Source organism: Natrix helvetica, assembly GCF_964273705.1.
Source record: "Natrix helvetica genome assembly, chromosome: 1".
Classification (NCBI taxonomy): Eukaryota; Metazoa; Chordata; class Lepidosauria; order Squamata; family Natricidae; genus Natrix; species Natrix helvetica.
In genome coordinates this window covers 348,877,023-348,904,526 of record NC_138548.1, presented here as the reverse complement: position 1 = coordinate 348,904,526, position 27,504 = coordinate 348,877,023, and positions in this window count along the sequence as shown.

The following is a 27,504-nucleotide window of genomic DNA, read 5'->3' as shown; positions in this document are numbered from 1 at the left end:
TTTGCTAACATGTGAAATGAGTGCAATAGTGCAGTAGTTTGAACATTATATGCCATTGCCCTTCTTTGGAATTGGAATGTAAACTGACTTTTTCCATTCCTGTGGCCACTGTTGAGTTATCCAAATTTGCTGGCAAATTGAGTGTAGCACTTTTATTGCATCACCTTTTAGGATTTTGAATAGCTCAGCTGGAATACTATCACCTCCAATAGCTTTGCTGTTTCTCAGACTTCCTAAGACCCATTTGACTTCACAATCCAGAATGTCTGGCTTGAGGTCAGTGATCACCCCATCGTGGTTATCATGGATGTTAAGCTCATTCTTGAATAGTTCTGCTGTGCAATTTTGCCACCTCTTCTTAACCTCTTCTGCCTCTGTTATGTCACTGCCATTTTGGTCCTTTATCATGCCAATCTTTGTATGAAATGTTCCCTTCATATCTCCAATTTCTCAAAAGGTTCTCTGGTCCTCCCCATTCTATTGTTTTCTTCATTTGGTTTCCACTGTTCATTTAAGAAGGCATTCTTATCTCTTCTAGCTATTCTCTTGAATTTTGTATTCAGTTGGGTGTATCTTCCCCTTTCTCCCTTGCCTTTCACTTCCCTACATTCCTCAGCCATTTGTAAAGCTTCCTCAGACAGTCATTTTGCTTTCCTGCATTTCTTCTTCTATGGGATGGTTTTAGTTGCTACCTCTTCTACAATTTGTGAACCTCCGTCCATAGATCTAAGGAATCAAATCTAATTCCTTAAAAAAAATTTTCACCTCTGCTGTATATTCATCAGGGATATGATTTAGTCCATACTTGAGTGGCTTAGTGTTTTTCCCTATCTTCTTCATTTTAAGCCTAAATTTTGCAACGAGAAGCTCATGATCTGAGCCACAGTCAGCTCCTGGTCTTATGTTTACTGACTATATAATGCTTCTCCATTTTTGGCTGCAGACAACATAGTCAATCTGATTACTGTGTTGACCATCTGGTGATGTCCAAGTGTAGAGTCATCTCTTGGATTGTTGGAAAAGAGTGTTTGTAGCCTGTGCCCTGCTTCATTTTGTACTCCAAGGCCAAACTGTTATTCCAGTTATCTTTTGACCTTCCTACTTGACAACTCCCCATGATGATAAGGAGATCATTTTGGTATTATTTCTATAAGGTACTGCAGTGCTTCATAGAACTGGTCAACCTCATCCTCTTCAGCACCAGTGGTTGTGGCATTGACTTGGACAACTGTGATGTTGAATGGTTTGCCTTGGATTCGAACTGAGATCATTCTGTCATTTTGGGGATTGTGCTTTTTCTACTCTTTTATTGACTATGAAGGCTACTCCATTTCTTCTGAGGGATTCTTGCCCGCAGTAGTATACTTGATGGTCATCTGAATTAAATTCACCCATTCATGTCCATTTTAATTCATTGATTCCTAAGATATCGATGTTTAGTCTTGTCATCTCTTGGTTGACCACATCCAGCTTGCCTTCATTCATGGATCTTATATTCCACCTTCCTATGGAGTGTAGATCTTTACAGCATCAGACTTTCCTTTCACAAGCAGATACATCCACAGCTGAGCGTCCTTTTGCCTTTGACCCAGGTGCTTCACTCTTTCTGGTGTTACTAGTACTAGCCCTCTGCTGAGTCTGTAGTACTAGTACAAAATGCACCAATTTCAAGCTCTACAGCTTACCGTCTAGGGCAGTGCTGGTAACTAAAGCAGCTGAGGCACAGAAATTTACTGTGCTGCATGAATCAGCTGAGCTAAAAAATGCAGAAATTTAGGACAGGATAGGGTGGGGGCAGGTGGGGGGGCAACTGATCACAGGAACTACATAACTACATATGTATCTAAACACACACACACACACACACTTCACATACTTTGTGAATTTAAAATCATTCAGCGCTTCTAATATTTACTCTCTGACTTTCAATTTATTTCGAGAAATTTATTTTGGAGAAATATGGACAAATGCTGCCTTCTAGGGAAATCTGAACAATTTACAACTTGGAATTAATCCCCTTTGCCTTCATACCTGTGGAATTTTATAGATGCTCATGACATTAGATATATGATCAAAGAGTTCAGAATCCATCTCTTCAAGAACTGCCAGCAGGTTCTTTTGTCTTCCACATCTGTAGTTTGGGACGTTCTCCTGCCCTGTAGACAGCACATCCAGCATGGCCTCATATGTCATTCTTGCACTGAAAAAGTTCTGATAGATGTTGTAGCCCAGGGTGATGTTGGGTAAGAGCCAAGGATTCCGGTTGACTTCATGAACAGCCAACAAGAAGGGCAGAAGGTGGTAGAAGCTGTTCTCACTGCAACGTAAGAAATTTCATCATCTTTTTTTGCTCTATATCAACGATTTATGTGATCAACTTAAAAGCAGTTACGTTCTTTTTGTCGATAACATAAGATTATTCAATTCAGCAGATAATTCTGTTGTTTTGCAAAGTGATCTCGACTATGTGTCTGAATGGTGATCTATTTGGCAACTTCAAATTTCGATTAATAAATGTTCTGTCTTACATATTGGTAAATGTAATCAGAATGTTAAGTATAAGCTAAGTGGCATTGATCTAGCAGAATACGGTCACTTTGTCAAGGACCTAGGTGTACTTATCACTGATGATTTATGCTCCAAAGTTCACTATAACAGCATTTCCAAAAAAAGCATTAAGAGTTGTAAACTTAATTTTGCAAAGCTTTTTTCTATAAACATTGTACTGCTAATTAGAGCTTATAAAATTTACACTAGACCAATTTTAGAGTATTGTTCAACTGTTTAGAAACCCCACCATATATCTGACATCAGTACAATCAAGGGAGTTCAGAAGTACTTTGCGAGAAAGGTTTTACACTCTTCTCTACACAATAGAATTCCTTATGCTACTAGGCTCAAAATTCTCGGCTTGGATAACTTAGAACTGCATCGCTTGCAGTCAGACCTAGGTATTGCATAGAAAATTATACGTAGTAATGTTTTACCTGTAAATGACTTTTTCTGTTTTAATCGCAATAATATGAGTGCAAACAACCGCTTTAAACTCCATGTAAATCGTTCTAAACTTGAATGTAAAAAATATGATTTCTGTAACAGAGTTGTCAAAGTGAGGGATGATTCTACCTGATTCAGTTGTCTCAGCTACAAATTTTCAGTTTCAGTCACAAATTGACTTCTGTGGACCTTACTTTATACTTAAATGGTCAGTAGAGGTAATGTGCATAAGTGCACCAACAGGCATATAGTCCTTGTCATTGTATTTTTTATTCTCTTATTCTTGTTCTTGTTTTTGTTTGACCAATTCCAATAAGTAAATAAATAGGTGAAGCCAGAAGCCACGAGACCAGCTAGGAAAAAGGCAGGCTCTACTGAGCCTTGCGGAAACCCAGCCAGACAAATCGCTGTCGGGTTCTTCAGACTGAAAACCTGTCCTTGAGGGACAGGGGAGAAGAAGGGACAGCTCTGATGACCTAGAGGATCCGGCAGTTTCTTGGGAGGTCAGAGAAAAAAACCTTCAAACTGGCAGTGGGGGCAGCAGCCATAATTGAATTACTGCTACAAATCTGGGGCAACTGGACTAAGTTATTGTGCAGGAGCGGTGCTGGGAACAGAGTGTTGAAACTGGACGAGTGATTGACCAAGTCACAGAGAAAGAGAAAAACTGATCTTATTCTTTTGAAAAGCCCCGGAGCAGAATTAGTGGCTAACTGGTATTCTGGGAATGTTATTGAAAAATTGAAAAAAGGAAGCAGAGGAGGTTAAGCACCAAAGCCTCAGAGGATTTTGTCTTCTGCAATTTGGAAGTGAAGAAAAATTAACAACTGAAAGGAAGAGCCCAGGGAGAAGTCTCTTTTCTCCTTTTTTGATTCTATTCTTTGTCGATTAAAAGCGTTTTTGATGGCTATTGACAGCTAGCTGGGGTTTGCATTGCGGTTTGGATAGAACCGTTTGCTTGGGAGCAGAAAATATAAATATAAAATAAAATACAAATGGAAATATAATGAAAGCATTAGCAGAGGATGATGGTTACAAGTACCTATGCATATTGGAGGCAGATAACATCTTGAATGGAAAAGTCAATGCATAAGGAATAAATCAGGAGGGTCCGCAAAATATTAAAATCAAAGCTGAATTCTGGAAAAATAATTAAAGGCATTAATACAAGGGCAGTTCCAGTGATATACTACTCAGCTGGAATCATCAACTGGACTTTGGCTGAACTGGAAAACCTGGACTGGAAAACACGCAAACTTTTGAATATGTACCATGCCTTACATCCACGTACTGACATCGACAGGTTGTACCTGCCAAGATAAATAGGGGGCAGGGGGCTGTTGTAAATCCATCAAACTGTAGAAGAAGAAAAATGAAGTTTGAATGATTATGTGAACCAAAGTGCAGAAAAATTGCCGCAGTTTGTGAAAACGGAGAACAGCATCAAAACAACAGAAACAAAAGCAGAATATAAGGAAAAACAGCTGGATGACAGATTAAATAGATGGAAAACCAAAGCGTTTGCATGGATAGCTCTTGAAAAACATTGAAGGAAAATGTGATAATGACTTGTCATGGACATGGCTTAAGATAGGAACTATCAAGAAAGAAACGGAAGGTTTAATACTGGTTGCTCAAGAACAAGCACTACAAACTAATGCCATAAAAGCAAAGATATAAAAATCCACTGACAACCCAAACTGCTGACTTTGCAATAATGAAGTCGAAACTGTTTCACATTTAATATATGAATGCAGCAAAATTGCACAAACTGATTACAAAGCTAGACATGACCAAGTTGCTAAATTAATCCACTGGTCATTATATTAAAAATATGGTTTAGCTGTATCCAGAAGGTCATGGGAACATAAAGTGGAAAAAGTTATCGAAAATGAGAAGATGAAGATCTTGTGGGACTTTCAAATACAAACGGATCATCATTTGGAGCACAACACACCTGATATCACGGTTGTAGAGGGACGAAGTGTACAGTTTATTGATATTGCTGTTCCTGGAGATGTCAGAGTCGAAGAAAAAGAGCTAGAAACAATCATGAAATATCGCAACCTGGCCATCAAAACTACACACCTAGGGAGGAAGCATGTAACAGTGATACCCATTGTCATCGGGGCACTTGGCACCATGTCCAAGAATTTTACAAGATACATCAACAAATTGGTACTTGGTGATACCTAGGACGCTGGCAGCAAACCGTATCAACCAATAGCACCAGTCACTGGTATTTGTAATGCATTTTTGAATGTTCAGTTGGCTGAGTTTCAGGTTTAATGAATAAAGTATACAATAATAATAATAATAATAATAATAATAATAATAATAATAATAATAATAATAATAATAATAATAATAATAACAACAACAACAACAACAACAACTCCGCCATTGCCGGTCCCAAGCCTGGATGAGAAAGGAGGAGGGTTGGGGTCAGGTTGGCAACCTGGCCTCATAAAAAAACTCGCCAACCCATACAACATGGTGAAAGAAACGAATAAAAATTCTATACTGCATCGGTCGTCGCGCGGGTTAACAAGGGCCGCAGCGGATGTTGAGGACCCTGGGCATCCGTCGACAAGTGGGCTACAAGTGGACCAGCCAACAAAATGGCAGAAATATAGTGCAGATGAAAATCGTGCCATAATGGCCTGTTATTACAACTCAGAGCCAAAAAAACGAGGCTATTTAAAATGAATGTATGATTTATGGAAACAACAATATCCAGATTCAAATGTTAGTGAACAACGACTAGCAGATCAAAGGCGATTTATTTTACGGAATAAAGTGTTTAGCGAAGTTGAACTTGAGGAAATTCAGGCAAATTGCAAAAAAAAACCAACAACATCACAAGAGGAAATGAGTGATACTCATGACACAACTAAAGAAATCATAGGAGAACTCCCAGAGGAAGCTGCCGGAGAGGAAATAACAACACTACCACCAGAACTAGTTACCATTGAACCAACTGATGAACCAACTCAAAAACAAAATCAACTGAAGGACAAGATCATGGAGCATTTTCTCGCTAGGGAGGAAAGGCAACGTTTACCATCATTAAAAACTGTCCCTAAGAAAATTTTGGGTCCTATCATGAAAATGGTTAATGCAGTGCTTTCAACAATTGAATCGGGATCCATCTTGGAAACAAATCAGTTAATGTACAGTGCAGCTGTAATAGTCACTAATGAACTAGGCATTAAAATCAAAGTACCTAATCACACAATGGAAAAAGCATCAAAGCCAAAGTGGAAAATCCGATTAGAACAAAAAGTCAAAAAATTAAGGGCAGATGCTAGCAACTTGAAGAACATGCATGAGCAACGGCTTAAAAACAGAAAAATCATAGATCAGCTAATCAGAAGATATAGATTGGATACAAGAAACATCAAAGAAACTGTAGAGATTGTAAAACAGCAGATAACAGCAACAGCTAGAAAAATTGAGAGATATGAGGCACGAATCATCCAATACAAACAAAATCAACAATTTCGATCAGACCAATGACGTTTTTATCAAAGTCTTAATGTGAATGGTGACACCAAAAGTGAAAAACCAGAAAAGCAGGCCACAGCTGAATTCTGGAAAGAATTGTGGGGAAATGCAAAGGACTACAATAAGGAAGCAAAGTGGATACATGACTTTGAGGAAAGCATTGGTAACAAACAAATGCAAATATTAGAAATAACTGAGATGGTCAAAAATCGAGTAAAAAAAGTAAAGAATTGGACATCACCTGGAAATGACCAATTACATGGTTTCTGGCTCAAATATCTGACCAGTTTACATGCAATGTTGGCCAGGCAACTGAATGAAATTTTACAAAATGGTCAAATTGATGAATGGTTGACAACTGGAAAAACATACTTGATTCAGAAAGATGCAACTAAAGGAACAATACCTGAAAACTACAGACCAATAACATGCTTGCCAACAACCTTTAAATTACTCACAGGCATTATTGCAGATAACATTATGGATTATTTGGAAACAAACAACATCTTGCCAGTAGAGCAAAAAGGCACAAAAGAAGGAGTAGGGGCACAAAAGATCAGCTCCTAATTGATAAAATGATATTAGAAAATTGTAAGAAAAGAAAAACGAACTTGAATATGGTCTGGGTTGATTATAAAAAAGCATTCGACTCATTGCCACATAGTTGGATCATAAAATGCTTAGAAACAACTGGCATTAGTAAAAATATTACATCCTTTACTGAAAAGGTGATAAAACAATGGAGAACTGAGTTGGCAGTAGGGAATGAGAACTATGGAATGGTTAATATCAAGTGAGGAATTTTCCAGGGTGATTCACTTTCACCTCTTCTCTTCATCATCGCGATGATCCCACTATCAGTAATCTTAAAAAAAATGAAATTAGGCTACCAAACAGCCAAAGAAGCTGAAAAAATTTCACATTTATTATATATGGATGATTTGAAACTCTATGGAAAGTCAGAAATAGAAATCCAATCACTGACAAACACAGTCCGAGTATTCAGCACCGATATTTCAATGCAGTTTGGCATGGAAAAGTGTGCCACTGTATCCATAAAAAGGGGAAAAATCACTACATGTGAAGGAATTGAAATGCCCAATGACCAACTAATTAAATGCAATGAAAATGAAGCCTACAAATACTTAGGCATTTTGCAGTTGGATAACATCAAACATGGACAAGTAAAAAATATTGTCAGGAGAGAGTACACCAACAGAGTTAGGAAAATTTTGAAATCTAAATTAAATGGTGGAAATACAATCAAGGCCATAAATACCTGGGCAATACCAGTTATAAGATACACAGCTGGTATAGTTAACTGGACACAAGCTGATTTGGACATTTTGGACCGAAAAACCAGGAAACTAATGACAATGCACTACAGTTTACATCCACGCAGTGACACTGATAGACTATACCTGCCCCGAAAATCAGGTGGCAGAGGATTATTACAAGTGAAGCAAATAGTTGAAGAAGAAAAACATGCCCTGGCTGATTATGTCAGGCCTGTAATTCTGTTCCTTTTAGGATCTTTGGCCTGCCACATAATTAAAACATATATATATATTATGCTGTTTCATTGGTATAGTAGTTGGGAGGGGGGAATAGAAAGGAGTAGGATTGTGGAATGTATTGTTATGAATTTCTTAGAAGCTCAAGGTCGTCTTTTGTCTCCGCACCTCGACACCTGGCTGGAAGAAGAGGGGTGTACATGCCAGCGTGGAAGATGAAGATTGGACCATGTGATGAATTAGGGGGTGTGGGGATAGATGATGAACTTTTAACTTGGTGAATTCACCGGATGTACCTTAGAGTTGAAATTTCACCAGCTTAATGCCAACATGCCTGTCTTATTAAATTGGAGTTTTAAGGACTACTTTGCCTTGGACAATGATTTAATTCTGCATGATATTTGGAACGCTGACATTATTTCAACTCTCCCTTAAAAATTTTTTTTCTTTCAGCGGGGTACTGAATCCCAGCTCTGACCCAACCTTGGGCAGGACGAAATTTCAGTGAAGATGGAGGAAGGAAAGAATGCAGCAGAGAAAGCTAAGGATGATGGATCGCTTATTTTTGTCGAAACCATCTATGCACCTTCTAAAGAAATGGTTCAACAAGCAGAGGCGAAGCAAAGGGAGCTTCAGCAGGGCGCCCGGCGAAAGGAACCAAAACCAAGATATCCCTCACAGACGGAGTTTGATCTGCGGGAGGAAGTTTCGGGATTTATTGCTTCTCAGGAATGCCTGCTGGAAGGAGGGGGCCCCCCCAAGGGAACTCTGACAGACGGCTGGAGCATGGGGAGAAGAGCAAATGAATGGAGATCTCAGTCGCTATCACGCAGCCAGTCTTTGATGGGCCTTCCGGACCAATTCCGACGCCTAAATGTGAGTGAACAAAAACCCCTGGGGCCCCCAGAACCACCCGGGTGGAGCCTAGCAAAGCCCACATTATCCTCTCCCAGCAGAGAAACTGCTGCACAGTGGAGCGGAGACCTTGGGTCTTTCCACACAGCCATCAGCGAATCAGCACCCCCCCCTCCTGGAGTGAAAAAAAGTTGGGAAGTAAAACTTAACCAGCCGAAAGGGGCCTGGAACACTTTCACCTCCCCCCCTCTGCAAAGCAATGGCTCTGGACCCATCAATCAAGCCAATTCAGGTTGGGCTTTCTTCCCGGGTCATGGATGGGCTCAATGCCAGTGGACGCCTGCCCCTTCCCAACTAATGGCGCCACCCCAAATAGCTGCTCAGAGGCAGAGCCAGGGACTGGGACCACCACAGGGCCCAGCCCCCCCCACCAATGCCTCAGCAGGCTTTTGCCCAACCGATGGGTGTGGCCCCACAAAGAAGCTTACCACCCCAAGCAGCAGGCCGACAGGTTGCTCCGGTTCAACCACCAGCACCCCCTCCTCCTCCCACACCCCCAAGGTTCCGTGCAACCTATGATGGCAGCCGAGACTAACTAGCTTACTTTATGAATAGAGTGTTGGCATACGTTGACCAAGTAGGCCCACAATACCTGACGGATCGAGAACTGATCCAAGAAATAGCAGAGGGGATGAATGAAGGAGAGGCAGCGCAATGGATAGCGGAACTCCATGAAGAAGCAGCTCCTAAGTTAGATGACATAACGGGGTTCATCCAACTGATGCGGGCCCCATTTTACGATGTGGCCCAACAGGTAGATGCTGAAGACCAGATCCAGGAATTACAACAGGGGGGTCGGCCGGTCAAAGAATTAGTTTGGGAATTCCGGAGAATAGCTGGAAGACTACGTTACTGGCCAGAGAGACTATTGGTCTATACGTTCAAAAAGGCCTTAGATCCCAAACTGAAACAAGCTTGTGCCGTAAGGGGGACCCCAGATCGTATCCAAGAATGGTACACCACTGCAATCATACTGGACCACGAGATTAACACCTATCCAAAGCCAGGTACCAGAACCCCTGAAAAAAACCCGTTAGCCCACCGAACGCAGAGGCAGCAAACTGGAAAGCTCCCGCCAACCCCGCGTTCCTGGGGCCCCAAAATAAAGTGCTACCGTTGTGGTCAGCTTGGCCACCGGGCATCTACATGCTGGGCTCCAGCCCCAGTTCCACAACCACGCCAACCACCTGCCAGCACAGTCAAGAAAATCCCCAGAAAAAAGTCGTCTGGCACAACAGCCAGCAGGGGCAGAGAGCGGAGCCACTGAAAACGCCCTGGCCACCTCAGAGGAGGAAGAGGAAGGAAACCCAGAAGACGACCCAATGGTGAGTGCACCTATCCGCCCCTTCCAAATAAAAGCCAAACTCCAAATACCGAAAACGGGGGTAGAAGGGGAAGTTGGGGTGATTATAGATACCGGCTGTACCCGATGCTTAATCAGCATGTCAATAGTGGAGCAACTAGGTATACGCACCAGACCCCTGAAACATCCCATTCCGTTTGAGCAAGTGGATGGAACCCTAATTGGGGGAGCTCCGGCTACAAAGATCACTGAGTTAGTAAAACTGGTGATAGGCCGCCACTATGAGTTCCTCAGATTCATCGTGGCCCCCGGAATGCAGGAGTCAGTTATCCTAGGGCTTGCATGGTTGGACAAGTGGGAACCTACCATAAAGTGGGAGGATGGTGTTAGAAAGGTGACTATTGGACTTGGGCCGTTACCACCGGTGGAACCAAAAGGCCACCCAGGAACATTGGAACCTAACAGCCCAACCCATCCAGAACCGGCAGCAACCGCAGCAGACACTAAACTTCCGGGAATCCAACGAGTCCCAAAGATCTATTGGGATCTGGCGGAGGTGTTCAGTGAGGAAGACGGAAACTACCTTCCACCTCACCGCGCCACAGATTGTGCCATAGAGTTCAAACCTGGGGTAACCTTACCAAAGCCCAAAATGTACTCTATGACGCCTAAAGAGATGATAGAATTGAGGAAGTACATCGACACCAATTTGAAAAGAGGGTTTATTGAACCAGCAAAATCAAAAGTAGCGGCCCCAGTGCTCTTCAGGGAAAAGAAAGATGGGGGGGTTCGCCTCTGTGTGGACTTACGAGCTTTGAATGCGGTATGCGAAAAGAATACCTATCCCCTCCATCTCATGAAAGATATGTTGAACCACTTGGCTAAGGGCAAGATCTTCACCAAACTGGATTTGAGAGAGGCGTATTACCGTATACGAATCCGGAAAGGGGATGAGTGGAAGACCGCTTTTAATACTCCCTTAGGCAGCTTCCAATATAAAGTCATGCCTTTCGGACTACAAGGAGCACCCGCAGTATTCATGCAGTACATAAATGAAGTGCTACACGACCACCTGTACCGCGGAGTACTCGTTTATTTAGATGACATCTTGATCTTCTCTGAGACCATGGAAGAACATGTGAAACTGGTACGGCAAGTCCTGAAAAAACTTCTAGCTGCCAAACTTTATGCAAAATTGTCAAAGTGTGAATTCCACAAGACCTCGCTAGATTATCTGGGATATCGTATCTCCAATGAAGGAGTAGAAATGGACCCAGGAAAAGTGAAAGCGGTGTTAGATTGGAAACCTCCAAGCACTCGCAAACAATTACAAAGCTTCCTTGGATTTGCAAACTTTTATAGGCAGTTTATTCCAACCTTTGCTGAAATTGCCCTACCATTGACTGACCTATTAAGAACGGGGCCTTCTCCTACTAAACCAAAAGCAAACCAACCATTAAAATGGACAATCGACTGTCAAAAGGCTTTTGAGAAATTAAAACGGCTCTTTGCCCAAGAACCCATATTGCAACACCCCGATCCAGAGCGACCTTTCATAATCCAAACGGATGCCAGTGATGTCGCGATAGCCGCGGTGCTACTACAAAAGAATAAAGAAGGCCACCTCTTACCATGCGCTTACATCTCCAAGAAACTCACCACTACGGAAAGAAGGTGGCCCATTTGGGCGAAGGAGGCATTCGTGATCAGGTGGAGCATGCTCACCTGGAGGCATCTCCTGGAAGGGGGGGATATACCGTTCGAGGTATGGACTGATCACAAAAATCTCGAAACTCTCCTTGCCCATCGAAAGTTAACCCCCAAACAGGTCCGTTGGGCCCAATATTTCCAAAGGTTCAAATTTGAAATTAAACACATCCCCGCAGGGAAGAACTTGTTAGCAGATGCACTGTTGAGGAAACCCCAGTTTGACAGTAAGAAGGAAGAAATTTTCCACCCCATCATATCTCCTTCTCACCAAAAGGCAGCTCAAGTCACCAGTCGAAGCCAAGATAAACTGAGAACCGAACTGAAAGCAGCCCTCCAGACAGACCCATGGTTCAACAACAACAAAGACATCCTAACGATTAATGATGGCGTAGCCTGGAAGGGATCCAAACTGTACGTCCCTGCAGAAATGAGATTGCAAGTGCTACAGCGGAGTCATGATGCGAAACTAGGAGGTCATTTCGGATTCCTGAAAACTCTCCACCTCGCTAGACGTCAATTTTGGTGGCCGAAGATGAGGTCGGAGGTGGAAGATTATGTAAGAAGCTGTGCTACTTGTGCAACAATGAAAACCCGTCCGGGAAAGCCCCCTGGACTACTACAACAAGTGGCCAACCCTAGCCGTCCATGGGAAGAGATAGCAATGGACTTCATTGTCGAACTTCCAGATAGCAGTGGTAATAAAGTAATCTGGACAGTTATTGATTTGTTTTCCAAGCAAGCACACTTTATCGCTTGTTCAAGCCTACCATCCGCAAAGAAATTAGCGAAAATGTTTGTGAAACACATTTATCGCCTACATGGAGTTCCAAAAAGGATCATTTCAGATCGCGGAGTTCAATTCACCGCCAAATTGTGGAGAGAATTCCTAAAATCGATCGGGTCCACGCAGGGACTCAGCTCAGCATTTCATCCCAGCACAAATGGGGCAGCAGAGAGGGCCAATGCGATGGTGGAACAGTATATCCGGTGTTATGTGGACTATCAGCAAGACAATTGGTCGGACTTGCTACCTTTCGCTGAAGTAGCATATAATAATGCGGTTCACAGCAGTACCGGATTAACTCCTTTCCAGATTACCAGTGGCATGGAATTCGTTCCCATGCCTGAACTACCTAAGGAACCTCCCTCATCCATGTCCCTGAATGAATGGCTGGAGGCACTAAAGAAGGGATGGGAGAATACCAAAAAGGCGCTAACAGATGCGGCAGAAGCCTACAAGAAGCAAGCTGATAAAATTCGTTCCCTACAACCCCCCTTTCGAGTGGGGGACAAAGTTTTTTTGTCTACTAAATACATAAGATTAAAGATGCCTAGTAAGAAATTAGGTCCAAAATTTCTAGGTCCTTTCCCAATAGAAAAGATAATTAACCCAGTTACAGTTCGACTCAGCCTACCCAGACTGTTAGGGAAAATTTACCCGGTATTCCATTGTAGCTTATTGAAGCCGGTAAGGGAGTCTAGCACGAGACCATCCACCCAAACTCCACCTCCTCCCGTAGTGGTAGAAGGGGAAACACATTATGAAGTGAAAAAAATATTAGATTCCAGGCTGTATAGAGGTCGTTTACAATATTTAGTGCATTGGAAGGGATACCCTTTGTCAGAAGCTACTTGGGTGAAAAGTTGGGATCTGAAAGCAGATAAATTAGTGAAGCAATTCCATGAGAAATTCCCTGATAAGCCAAAGCGTCCCCCTGGGGGAGGAAGAGGTGGTTAAAATTTGATGGTTAACATTTATGTTATTCTCTTTTCAGGAAACGTTTTTCTCTTGAGGAGAGGCCGCCTGTCAGGCCTGTAATTCTGTTCCTTTTAGGATCTTTGGCCTGCCACATAATTAAAACATATATATATATTATGCTGTTTCATTGGTATAATAGTTGGGAGGGGGGAATAGAAAGGAGTAGGATTGTGGAATGTATTGTTATGAATTTCTTAGAAGCTCAAGGTCGTCTTTTGTCTCCGCACCTCGACACCTGGCCGGAAGAAGAGGGGTGTACATGCCAGCGTGGAAGATGAAGATTGGACCATGTGATGAATTAGGGGGTGTGGGGATAGATGATGAACTTTTAACTTGGTGAATTCACCGGATGTACCTTAGAGTTGAAATTTCACCAGCTTAATGCCAACATGCCTGTCTTATTAAATTGGAGTTTTAAGGACTACTTTGCCTTGGACAATGATTTAATTCTGCATGATATTTGGAACGCTGACAGATTATTTAAAAGAAAGTCAAGAACATCTATTAATCGAAGTAAAGAACAAAAATCTACTGAAGGCCCAACAGACGAAACAAGAATACAGAAAAGATGTGATAAAATCAAGAATGGAGAGTTGACAGAAGAAAGCCTTACATGGTCAATTTCTGGAAAAAATAAAAGATAAAGTGGACAGTGAAAAAACTTGGTTATGGTTAACAACAGGTACATTAAAGAAAGAAACAGAGTCACTAATCCTGGCTGTGCAAGAACAAGCTATCCGAACAAATGACATTAAGGCCAAAATCGAAAAATCCTCTGATGACACCAAATGCAGACTCTGCAAAGAAGTTGATGAAACTGTTGACCACATACTCAGCTGCTGTAAAAAAATAGCTCAGACTGATAATAAATTGCGGCACAATTCAGTAGCACAAATGATCCACTGGAATTTGTGCAAAAATTATAATATTAAAACAACAACAAACTGGTGGGAACATAAGCCTGAAAAAGTCACCGAAAATCAGATGGTCAAGATCCTGTGGGATTTTCATATACAAACAGACAAATACTAGCACATAACACACCAGACATCACACTGGTTGAGAAAAAGAAGGTTAGAATCATAGACATCGCAATACCAGGTGATAGCAGGGTCGAGGAGAAGGAACATGAAAAGGTCGCGAAATACCAGGACTTAAAAATTGAAATTCAACGATTATGGCACTAACCAGCAGTGGTAATTCCAGTGGTAATCGGCACACTGGGTGCTATTTCAAAATCACTGGAATTACATTTAAAACAGTTAAAACTTGACAAAATCACCATCAGTCAAATGCAAAAAGCTGCACTGCTTGGATCTGCATGTATATTACAAAAATACGTTACGACGTCCTAGGTCCCTGGGTGGGGCCCGACTAGTAATCAATGCCAAATCCGGCGAATCAACTGGCCGCTGTGATACATTTTTATAATAATAATAATAATAAAACCCGCCGTTGCCGGTCCCAAGCCCAGATGAGAAAGGAGGAGGGTTGGGGTCAGGTTGGCAACCTGGCCCCATAAAAACTCGCCAACCCATACAATATGGTGAAAGAAACGACTAAAAATTCTATACCGCATCGGTCGTTGCACGGGTTAACAAGGGCCATGGTGGATGTTGAGGTCCCTGGGCATCCATCGACAAGTGGGCTAAAAGTGGACCAGCCAACAAAACGACAAAAATATAATGCAGATGAAAATCGTGGCATAATGGCCTGTTATTACAACTCAGAGCCAAAAAAAAAGAGGCTATTTAAAGCGAATGTATGATTTATGGAAACAACAATATCCAGATATAAATGTTAGTGAACAACGACTAGCAGATCAAAGGCGATTTATTATACGGAATAAAGTGTTTAGCGAAGTTGAACTTGAGGAAATTCAGGCAAATTGCAAAAAAAAAAAAAAACATCACAAGAGGAATTAACTGATACTCAAGACATAATTAAAGAAATCGTAGTAAAACTCCAAGAGGAAGCTGTCGGAGAGGAAATAACAACACTACCACCAGAACCAGTTACCATTGAACCAACTGATGAACCAACTCAAAAACAAAATGAACTGAAGGACAAGATCATGGAGCATTTTCTGGCTAGTGAGGAAAGGCAACGTTTACCATCTTTAAAAACTGTCCCTAAGAAAATTTGCATGGTCAATTTCTGAAAAAAATAAAAGATAAAGTGGACAGTGAAAAAACTTGGTTATGGTTAACAACAGGTATATTAAAGAAAGAAACAGAGTCACTAATCCTGGCTGCGCAAGAGCAAGCTATCCGAACAAATGCCATTAAGGCCAAAATCGAAAAATCCTCTGATGATGCCAAATGCAGACTCTGCAAAAAAGTTGATGAAACTGTTGACCACATACTCAGCTGCTGTAAAAAAATCACGCAGACTGATTATAAATTGTGGCACAATTCAGTAGCACAAATGATCCACTGGAATTTGTGCAACAATTATAATATTAAAACAACAACAAACTGATGGGAACATAGCTCTGAAAAAGTCACCAAAAATCAGATGGTCAAGATCCTATAGGATTTTCATATACAAACGGACAAAATACTGGCACATAACACACCAGACATCACACTGGTTGAGAAAAATAAGGTTGCAATCATAGACATCACAATACCAGGTGATAGCAGGGTCGATGAGAAGGAATATGAAAAAATCACAAAATACCAGGACTTAAAAATTGAAATTCAAAGATTATGGCACAAACCAGCAGTGGTAATTCCAGTGGTAATCGACACACTGGGTGCTATTTCAAAAGCACTGGAATTACATTTAATACAGTTAAAACTTGACAAAATCACCATCAGTCAAATGCAAAGGGCTGCACTGCTTGGATCTGCATGTATATTACGAAAATACGTTACGACGTCCTAGGTCCCTGGGTGGGGCCAGACTAGTAATCAATGCCAAATCTGGCAAAACAACTGGCTGCTGTGATACAATCGTGTAATAATAATAATAATAATAATAATAATAATAATAATAATAATAATAATAATAATAATAATAATAATAATAATAAAAAATCCGGCGAATCAACTGGCCGCTGTGATACAATCGTATAATAATAATAACAACAACAACAACAACAACAACAGCAACAACAACAACAACAACATCAACATCAAATGGAAGATGCTGAAAGAGCACATTTGCCAAAGCTGAACCAAGTGAACCAGAAAGAATTTGAAATGTATTAAAAACGGTCAATGAGGCTGTGCAAACCATTCAAACCACTACATTAGCTGAAACTAACCAGCTGATGTATGCAGCAGCCTTCATAGCCACCAAAGAATTGGGTTTGAAAATACAAAAGAACCAAAGAGGCAAGAAGGGGAAGCCTAAGTGGAAAATTTGGTTGAAATTGAAGATAATTTCGTGGAGACTTGAGGAAATTGAAGAACCTATGGCAAGGTCAGCTGAAGAACAAGCAGGTCAAAAGCAGCCTGGAAGCAAGATGCAATTTGGAGAACAAGGAGATTGCGATAGTAATTGAAGAGCTGAAGCAGAGGGTTGTTGCCAATGCTGAAAAGATTAAACAATGTGAAAATCAAGTAACTCAGTTCAAGGAAAACTTACAGTTCAGAGCAAATCAGGCCCAATTTTATAAGAGCTTAGAAAGTGGAGATGGAGTAACCACAAATGAAAAGCCTGATAAAGAAAAGAAATGACCTGCTTCCTATAGAACAGAAAGGGTGCTGCAAAAATTCAAGAGGAACAAAGGATCAATTGCTGATTGACAAGCTAATCCTAAAGAATTCAAAGAAAAGATGAAGCAACAAGTTCATGGCTTGGATAGAATATAAGAAAGCATTTGATTCAGTTCTGGAAAACGAAGAAGACCTCCAAGGTCCCTTCCAACTCTGCTACTCTAAGGTATCCCTTTTATTTAAACCAAAAAGAACAGGAAAGCCACAAAAGTGGCAAAAGTGTTAAAGGGTGGAAAGAAAGAGCGGAGAGGGTGGTAGGAATTATAGAGTAAATGTAAGGAAGGGGAAGAAAGAGTGGGGAGAAAATACACAAGATCTCCCTCTATTCTCAGGTATTCGTTCAATCACTTTATTAGGACTTAATGTTTAACTATTGTTAATAAATAAATAATATATATATGAATAAACAGGTTACCGATTCTCCACAGTACCAAGGTAATCATTTTGAAAGCAGACAGAACCCCATCCAGGTAAGAGTCATCATGGGACAGTGGAAGAACTTAAAATAAACTTTTACAAAATCATCATGTTTCCCAGCAGCCTTTCCTCTAAAGGAAATTGGGAGAAGCGATAATGAATTTGCCTTTCTCAAGGTGAGGAATCGGGGAATGGAAATCATTCCTAGAAAAGACATTGGAGCAGGTAAACTGACCAGAATCCTGGACGTGCTGAGAATTACCTTATCAGTTGGTGGGTTGGAGGCTTGGAGAACGAAAATTCATACAATCGAGCTGCGATTCCAGACATTATTCCAGTAATCCAGTAGTCTCCTGGCTTGTAGTAATGGAACCATTCCTTTTCTTCTATTATCACCTTAAATGGACATTTCACCAGCATACTGGCACAAGGAATTTGAGACAGAAGCTGAAGCAGAAAAAGCTGTATATGCATCAGCAACAACATTTGACATACACTGCAGGAGATCCTTCCTATAGTTCTTTCTTCAGCACAGAGTTAAATCTCAGAGACTACAATTAAAGCGAAGAAGGTCCAGTTTGCCCCCAGATTTGGAAGTTATATCTGCAATTTCAGATTGCTACAGTATTTGCCCAGCTTTACCCCAACCTCTGCTCTCATCACAGAAGGAGGCTGTTACAAATGAGAGTATCAGGTGCTGTCTATCCCATTTGTCATTACATTGATTGGCAACTAATTGTGGTGGTGGAAATTCCAAAGGAGAATAAATAATACATGCTTGTAAAAATTAGAAGGGGAATTGGGAATGAGCATTGCCACAAAAGTGTGCAGTTGGAGAAAAGAGTTTTGTTTGACTCAGGAGAATAATCCTAATTTGAGAATCAAGAAAGGAACAATTCGGGGAAGTTTAATTGTTTTTTTTTTTAGTCTGGAAACTTATTCTTGAGATTCTAAAGCTTCAAATGTGGAAAACCAGTTCAATATTCTTGAACTAGGCAATGGGCCATTATAGTTCCTTCTTATTCTGTCTGATGTGGATGAGAGGGCATCTTTCTCAATGGTTAGATCAGAGGTGGTATTCAACCGGTTCAGACTGGTTCAGGCAAACGATTAGTGGCAACCTGCCCACACACACCTGCTCTATGCCATCCTATTAAGCCACGTTTTTTAAGCCATGTGCATGAGCAAAGCGCAAGCGTAGAAGTTCGCACACACGTGTGGAAGGCGCACATGCTCACAAAGCAGGCATACACAAGTGGGGCGAACGGATGGTAAACTTATGTGAAATCCATCTCTTTGTTAGATACCCCAGAATGGTTAACTCCAGATCATGACATATTGAACAACCTATTGGAGACCCCTGATAAATGTCTTGTATATTTCCGAATGTGAAAGACTATCAGTCTTCATGGCTACAAAGAAGATCTAGTCAAAATACCCTGGGGAATTAAACTGAAAAATAGCTTATTACTGACTTCTTCATGATGTGGTGATATTTGCTGCCTCTTACATAGGTGATCTAATAGGGAACCAAGAGATAATGCTATAGCAATACAATACCAACTTTTCCATCTCGAGAAAAGTAACTCTCTTCTGATTTTCTATTAGCCTGTGGTAGGTTTGGTCCATTTCGTCCATTCCCCCCCCCCCCCTGTTCATGTGTTTTTTCCAAGGTACCCACCGTACTTTATTTGTCTCGTCAGTTAACCAGAATTCCTTCTGGTATCAGCAAACTGATCATCACATTATATTTAATCAGTTGTGCTGTCAAGAACTGATACTGTCTCCACTGCTCTCCTCTCCTCTCTAACTCTCCTAGGCATTTGTTTTAAAGTCAGAATTTCTCCCCTTTTGTACTCCATAAGCTCATCTCTTGTTCTTTTCTATAGTTCATCTCTCAGCATCTTCTTGGAAAATCTCACATGCACCTCTTTCGGTAATGTTTGCCTTCTTGCATAGTTCGTATGGATTGTGATTTTTTTATCTATTTCTCATTGTACTTCTTTTTCTGCAATACTCCAGCCAGCAGCTGTATCACCACCTCAACCAGATCTACCTCTTACCTTCTACAATAATAAACTGCCTTTTCATCTCAAGAAAGATAATTGTGTCTTCTGATTTTCTAATAGCCTATAGTAGCTTTTGGTCCATTTCTTCCATTTTGTTCTCTGTTTGCTCAGCCCTTATTTGTATTTTGTGTACCTCTGTTCATTCTGCGCTATCATTTGCTGGAAGTTCCCAATCTTTTCATCCATCTTACATACATCACCCTTCATCTCTCCCATTTCATTTTTGATCTCATTATGGTTTTTTGACATAACTTTCTCACTTTTGGTCATGGCTTCTTGGATCGATAGTAGCATCACTTGCAAACTCTGCATGGAGCTTGACTTCTTCAGGCCTAACATGCTTGCTATCAATGGTTGAATAGACTGGCTTAATGCCGCCGATGATGTTGCTGATGAGGATGTATATATATATTTACAAAGTTAATAATTAATACTTAATAATTAGATTAATAAGTATTACTAATTACTAATTAATTATTAATAAATATTAAGAGTAAGCGCTTCCTCTGTTTCTTTTTCCTTCAGCAGTAAAAATTATTGTTCACGTTAAATTTATCCACACTGTTACTATTGTAGTACTTTGGACGTCTTTTTGCAAATTAAACTTCATAATCCACCAAGGCCCCAAAACCCATCAAGTCACTAAGCTTTTCCCAAAATAATATCTAGATAGATGTATAGTTTCCAAGTTCACCAAGAACATTACTCTTCTTTTTTCACTTTTCCACATTCAAATTTGTTAATGTCCTCTCTGAATATCACAAGAGTCTTTATGGAGTATTTACAAATATTGCATCAGTAAGCAATATAAATAAATATTAATACTAAGCATATTCCTAGAAGTTTTTTTTAAAGTTCTTTCAAAATAGTTAGTCTAGGCTTTCTTCTAGTTCAGTCTCTGTTTTTTTACAGTCGCTCTTTTAATTTTTTCCGGATATGTCAATATCTCGGAAAGCTTAGTACAGCCATGTTGCTCTTTGATTTTTATCTTCCTGTCTCTCACCAAGGTGTCACAGCTTCTGATCAGCCATGATGACCATCTTCTCTCCAGTTGGCTCCAAGGGGTTTCCCTATATTCTAGCAGGAGATTATCTTAATCCATGAAGTCTTTGGGGCTTCCCCTCTACCTTTGCTATCTCCTCCGGAATTAAAGGTGCTCTAATGTTCATGTTTCATATTTTATCTATTCTTAGTATATGGAATGTTATCTATATCTCTGTTTTTCTCTTTCTTGATCTCTCGCATTTATCTAACTATGAGTGATCTTACATTATCAAGCCAGAAGAGATCAATCAAATATATACAGTATTTGAAATTAACTATTTTTTAAAACAAAGTCAGAACATCATCCCAGAAACTAATATGTAACACCAGCACACCAATACACAGTAACAAAAACCACATACCATTATTAGCCATAGTCTTTGATTTAATATAAAGCCTTATCAGAACATCTCTGGTAACAGTTTATCTGGCCTAGTTTTAGAAATTTTCTTAATGTCATTGATGATTGTTATAATTTAATATGAATTCAGATTATGACAATTGAAGGATATGGTTATTTCAAATAGTTTGAGTTGTTTAAGCAACTTTTTACTCAATTATTATAATTCAAAATTCATAAGGAATGAAGAAAGATAAGCTACAACACATAAAACATTACTTCAAAGTATGTGATTTTACATTGCATGTAAACTGAACAAAAATAAACACCAACATAAGGAGCCTTAATGACTTTTCATCATCAGTTGTTCTTTGGTGTTCAGGGCAGGTCTCAGGATAATAATGTAGCATTTGGGGATAAAGATGCAGCCCAGTAAACCTAGGCTGGAGGTCAGGATGGAGAAGATCTGCACGGCTACCATGTATTTCCCCTTGGTGCTCAAGTATGTGGGGACAAAGGAGATCCAAACACTGCAAAAAACCAACATGCTGAAGGTGATCAGTTTGGCTTCATTGAAGGAACCAGGCAGCTTTCGAGCCAGAAATGCCACAAAGAAGCAAATGGCAGACAGAAAACCCATGTAGCCAAGGGCAGAGTAGAACATGGTGACAGAGCCTTCATTGCATTGCAGCAAGATGTGTTCTGGTTGGGAATGAAAGTCAGAATCTGGGAATGGGGGAAAGATTCCCAGCCATATGATACAGATGCATACTTGAATACCAGAGCAGGATAAAACAATAGAGTTGGCCAGACTCTTCCCCAGCCATTTCCTCATGCCGCTGCCTGGCTTTGTGGCCAAAAATGCAACTACCACCATAATAGTCTTTGCCAGTAAGGAAGAGATGGCAACTGAGAAAACAAAACTGAAGGTGACTTGCCGAAGAAGGCAAGTCACTTTCTTGGGATGACCAATAAACAGAAGGGAGGTCAAGAAAGCAAGCAAGAGGGAGATCAGAAGAATGTAGGTGAGGTCCGTGTTGTTAGCTTTGACTATGGGAGTTTCTCGGTATTTAATGAAGATTCCCAGAATAAAGGCAGTGGTTAGGGACAAAGCAATGGCAAAGAAAGCCAGGGTGAATCCCAATAATTCTTCAAAGGATAAGAAGCTTATATTTTTGGGGACACACTGATCTCGCTTCTTATTGGAATACTGGTCATCTGGGCACTTTTCACAATGGGCTGCATCTGGAAAAAAATGGTTAGCATGTATCTGTTTCTGTAACTGTAGGAGCATGAAAACCACATCAGAAATCAATTACTTCATTTTGAAGGAATAACATAATAATTCTGCCCAAGGATATTCATATGACACAACATTAGTTATATTTATCAACACTCTTTTGAAAGGCTGAAGTTGAATGAGATTATCAGCTCTCAAAACTTCTTTCTTAAAACCAAGCAAGCAAGTTAATAGATATCAGCAATATTTCATTATTTATTTTAATGCTCATATCTTCGTTCAAATTTGCTGATAGTGCCCAATCTTTGAAAAGTTTGTGGATGGCTTATTTATTTATTTATTTATTATTCATATTTATAGACCGCCCCCTCTCCCGAAAGGGACTCGGGGCGGTGTACAGTCACTAAAATACGTTATAAAATACATACAAAACAGTTAAATAATTAAATACGTAGGTGGAGGAGGTTGCAAGACTGTACATAGAATAATAAATATTAAATATAGTATATAGTGTATTAAAAACTTTTTAAAACCCCAAACCCAATTAAAATGAATAAATCCCCGGGAGGTAGAACTAAGAAAGTGCCAGGCCAGCTGATTGAAATAGGTGAGTCTTTAACTTTTGCCGGAAGGAACGGAGGTCGGTGGTAGTTCGAATGTCAGGGGGGAGGTCATTCCAGAGGGTTGGGCCCATCACAGAGAAGGATCTACTCCTAGGTGTCGCCCGCTGGCATTGACTAGCAGACGGCACCAGGAGGAGCCCCTCTCTGTGTGAGCGGATAGGTCGCAGGGACGTGTGTGGTAGGATGCGATCCTGCAGGTAACTAGGTCCACTGCCATGGAGCGCTTTAAAGATGGTGATCAATACCTTGAAACGCACCCGAAAGGCCACAGGTAGCCAGTGCAGCTCGCGCAGGAGAGGTGTTACGTGGGAGTAACGTGTACTTCCCATAATAACCCGCGCGGCTGCGTTCTGAACTAGCTGCAGTCTCCGGACGCGTCCCAAGGGAAGCCCCATGTAGAGAGCATTGCAGTAGTCCAGGCGAGACGTCACCAGCGCATGAGTGACCGTGCGCAGGGCACTCCGGTCCAGTAGGGGGCACAATTGGCGCACCAGGCGAACCTGGTGGAACGCCCCCCTTGCCACGGCTGCCACATGGTCCTCCATTGCCAGCCGGGCATCAAGGAGGACGCCCAAATTGCGCGCCCGCTCCACAGGGGACAATTGTTCGCCCCCTATGGCCAGCGATGGAGTCAGCTGGCTGAACCGAGGCGCCGGTAACCACAGCCACTCGGTCTTGGAGGGGTTGAGTTTAAGTCTGTTGTCCCCCATCCAGACCCCGACGGCTTCCAAACACCGGGACATCACTTCGACAGCCTCGTTGGGGTGGTTTGGGGTTGAAATATACAGCTGAGTATCATCAGCGTAAAGATGGTACTCAACCCCAAAACCACGGATGATCTCACCCAGCGGCTTCACATATGCGTTGAACAGGAGAGGCGAGAGGACCGACCCCTGTGGCACCCCACAAGTGAGTGGCCTCAGGGACGATCTCTGCCCCCCTGTCAACACACATTGCTTCAACACACATTGCTTCAACACACATTGCTTCAAGAAATGAAATGTTTTTCTTGCTTCTTGATTAAATATCCCCCCAAAGCAATAGAGAATTTTGATTGAATCCTGATTTTTTAATATATTTTTGGAGCCATCTACTCTACCTTCTTGCCCAGAGTATGTTCCTTCCATACACAGAGAACACTCATAGCAGCAAACTGGGGCCCCCTCTCTCACAATCTTGGTGTAACCTGGAGAGCAACTTTCTGTACATCTTGAATAAGGCACCATCTAAACATAAATAGAAAGATTATTTCAGAGCAATATATAACTTTGAAGGTTTTTCTGAAATCAACTGGTTCCAGAAGCCCAGGAGCACATTGAGCAAAACCAGTCAAGTGTAGTGGCATGAATTTTTATTACTCTACATGCAAGGGACAAATGAAAGGCCATTCTCTTTCTCTATCAATCTTCATTGTTGATCCCAAAACAGACTCATTTCCTTGTTCTTTCTTCCAAAGGAAAGTAGCTCCATTGCAAAAGGTGTTTCTCCTTAGAGCATGTATGAGAATGCTATACCATATATAGATATAGATATTTTCTCCATCTTTGCTTTCCCAGGAAACCTCCAACATCTAGCTATCTCTAGAGTCCCTATCTTTCTCTCGTACAACTGACCATTGTATCATCATATGTCAGAGGTGGTATTCAGCCGGTTTGGACTGGTTTGCCCAAACTATTAGTGGAAATCATGGGGGGGGGGGGGGAGATTTCCCACACACCTGCCTTGACTCTATGCCATACTATTTAGGCACATTTTTGTGGCCGAGTGCATGCGCCAAGCAAAGTGCTAGCACGCGAGGCCAGGTGCATGCATGGAAGGGGTGCCCAAGAAGCAAGTGGACATTTGTAGGGCAAATTGGTGGTAACAAAATGTGAAACCCACCAAAGATGTAAATGGTTTTTTAAGCTGCCCTCATTTTCCTCACCACATCCTTAATCATATTTTTCTCTTATGCAGTTCAGTAGACTAAACCCTTCATATTCTGGATTGTCTCCCAGACAACTGATCTTTGTTTTCCCTTGAAGACGTTTTGCTTCTCAGTTCCAGAAGCTTCTTCTGTTCTGACTGAATGGTGGAGTATGGAAAGATTTATAGTCTTTGCAGTCATCTGGTTGTTAGCAGCCTTTCTGAAAGTTGTTGAGGCCACTTGGAATTTATCTCCGCCATCAGGGTCACCTGAATAGTGCAAATAGGTGTGGAACCTTCTTGCAATTGCTGAATCTGCATCCTTATAGTAAGTAAGTAAACTTAAGTAAGAAATCTGGGCGTGGCTTAGCAGTATTAACAATCTGCTGTTCTGTGAAGTAAACTATCAGTCTATCTGGGCTTGTCTGGTGATATGAAACTAACTGCTTGTGTTTGCCTGTAACTCTCCTGCCTTGTGTTTACTTGGAAGAACCACCCATTGGTATTGTACATTTATTCATCTATTCTTATATATATATAAAGAAATTAATGAATCCAGCTGAATCAGTTATCTGTGTGTGGTTTCTGGATTTGAATTTGTGCAACAAATTCTGACAATATCTAATAAATTAATGAGGGTTTAAGTTCTCTTATTTGGAAGTTACACTATATTGCCAAAAGTATTCGCTCACCTGCCTTTACTCGCATATGAACGTATTGTAAGTGACATCCCATTCCTAATTCATAGTGTTCAATATGACATCGGTCCACTCTTTGCAGATATAACAGCTTCAACTTTTCTGGGAAGGCTGTCCACAAGGTATAGAGGTGTGTTTATGGAAATTTCTGACAATTCATCCACAAGCACATTTGAGAGGTCACACACTGATGTTGGACGGGTTTATGTGGCCTACCACTTTTCTGTCGTTCCCAAACACTTCCACATTCTTATAATACAGCTGACAGTTGACTGTGGAATGTTTAGGAGCGAGGAAATTTCACGACTGGATTTGTTGCACAGGTGGCATCCTATCACAGTTCCACGCTGGAATTCATTGAGCTCCTGAGAGCGACCCATTTTTTCACAAATGTTTGTAAAAACAGTTTGGATGCCTAGGTCCTTGATTTTATACACCTGTGGCCATGGAAGTGATTGGAACACCTGATTCTGATTATTTGGATGGATGGGTGAGCGAATACTTTTGGCAATATAGTGTATCTCAGTTGGCCTCAATAAAAAAATATTTCTTATTGAGCAGAAAAAAATCCACATATAGAGGTAAAAAGAAGAGCGAAATCCAAGCAGCCTCAACTACTTTGTTAAATAATGTTGGCCATTGGATGGTACTTTGATTGACAGAAATCTTGACTTCCGAGAAGGCTTGTCTTTCTACATTCCCAATTTTCACCCCCACATCTGATTTGTTCAAAAGTGATGTCCACTGCATGATATCAAAGTCACCAACAGGAACTCCATTTCCTTCAAAAGAAATCCCATCTTGGGAAATATTGTGATGTTGGAAGTTTCTCAGGAAATTATGAAGCTGCAGAAACATAGAAAAAAAACATGACAATTTGAGCCTTTATTCAATGTTATTCTTGATATTATTCTGGATTGGAGGTACTCTGAATAATTCAACCTCTTCAAATCACCACCGACATCTGAAACATTGATTCAGTATTTCATGGGAAGTTTCTTTCAGTCATTCCCCCAGGAATTTACAGCTCTTTTTCAAAAAATATGTCACATGGTCAAGCTCACCCTATAAAGTGACCTTGACCATGTGTCAGAATGGTCGCACATTTGGCAACTCCAAATCTCAACTAACAAATGCTCAGTCCCACACATTGGCAATAAAAAACAGAGCACCAAATGCAAGTTGGGCAGAAACGATCTCTCACATGACTCTCACTCCATCAAGGATTAAGGAGGACTCATCTCTAATGATCTACGCCCCAAAGCTCAATGTAACAACATTGCCAAAAAGCATTAATAGTTGTTAACCTAATTTTGCAAAGCTTCCTCTCCGGTAACATTGTACTGCAAACTAGGGCATACAAAACCTTTGCCACACTAATTTTCAAACACAGCTCGTCTGCCTGGAATCCCCACTGTATATCAGACATGAAAACGATTGAGCTGATCCAGAGGTATTTCACGAGAAGTGTACTCCACTCCTCTACTCAAAATTGAATCCCTAGAATAGGCTTGAAATTTTGGGCTTGGATAATCTGGAACTGCACCAGCAGCAGTCTGAACTAAGCATAGTAGACAAAATTGTTGGCTACGACATCTTACCTGTGAACAACTTCTTCAGCTTGAATCTCAACAATACACGGGTAAGCAATCGATACAAACTCAAGGTAAACTGCTCCAAACCCAATTGCAGGAAATACGACTTCAGCAACAGAGTGGTCACCACCTGGAATGCTCTA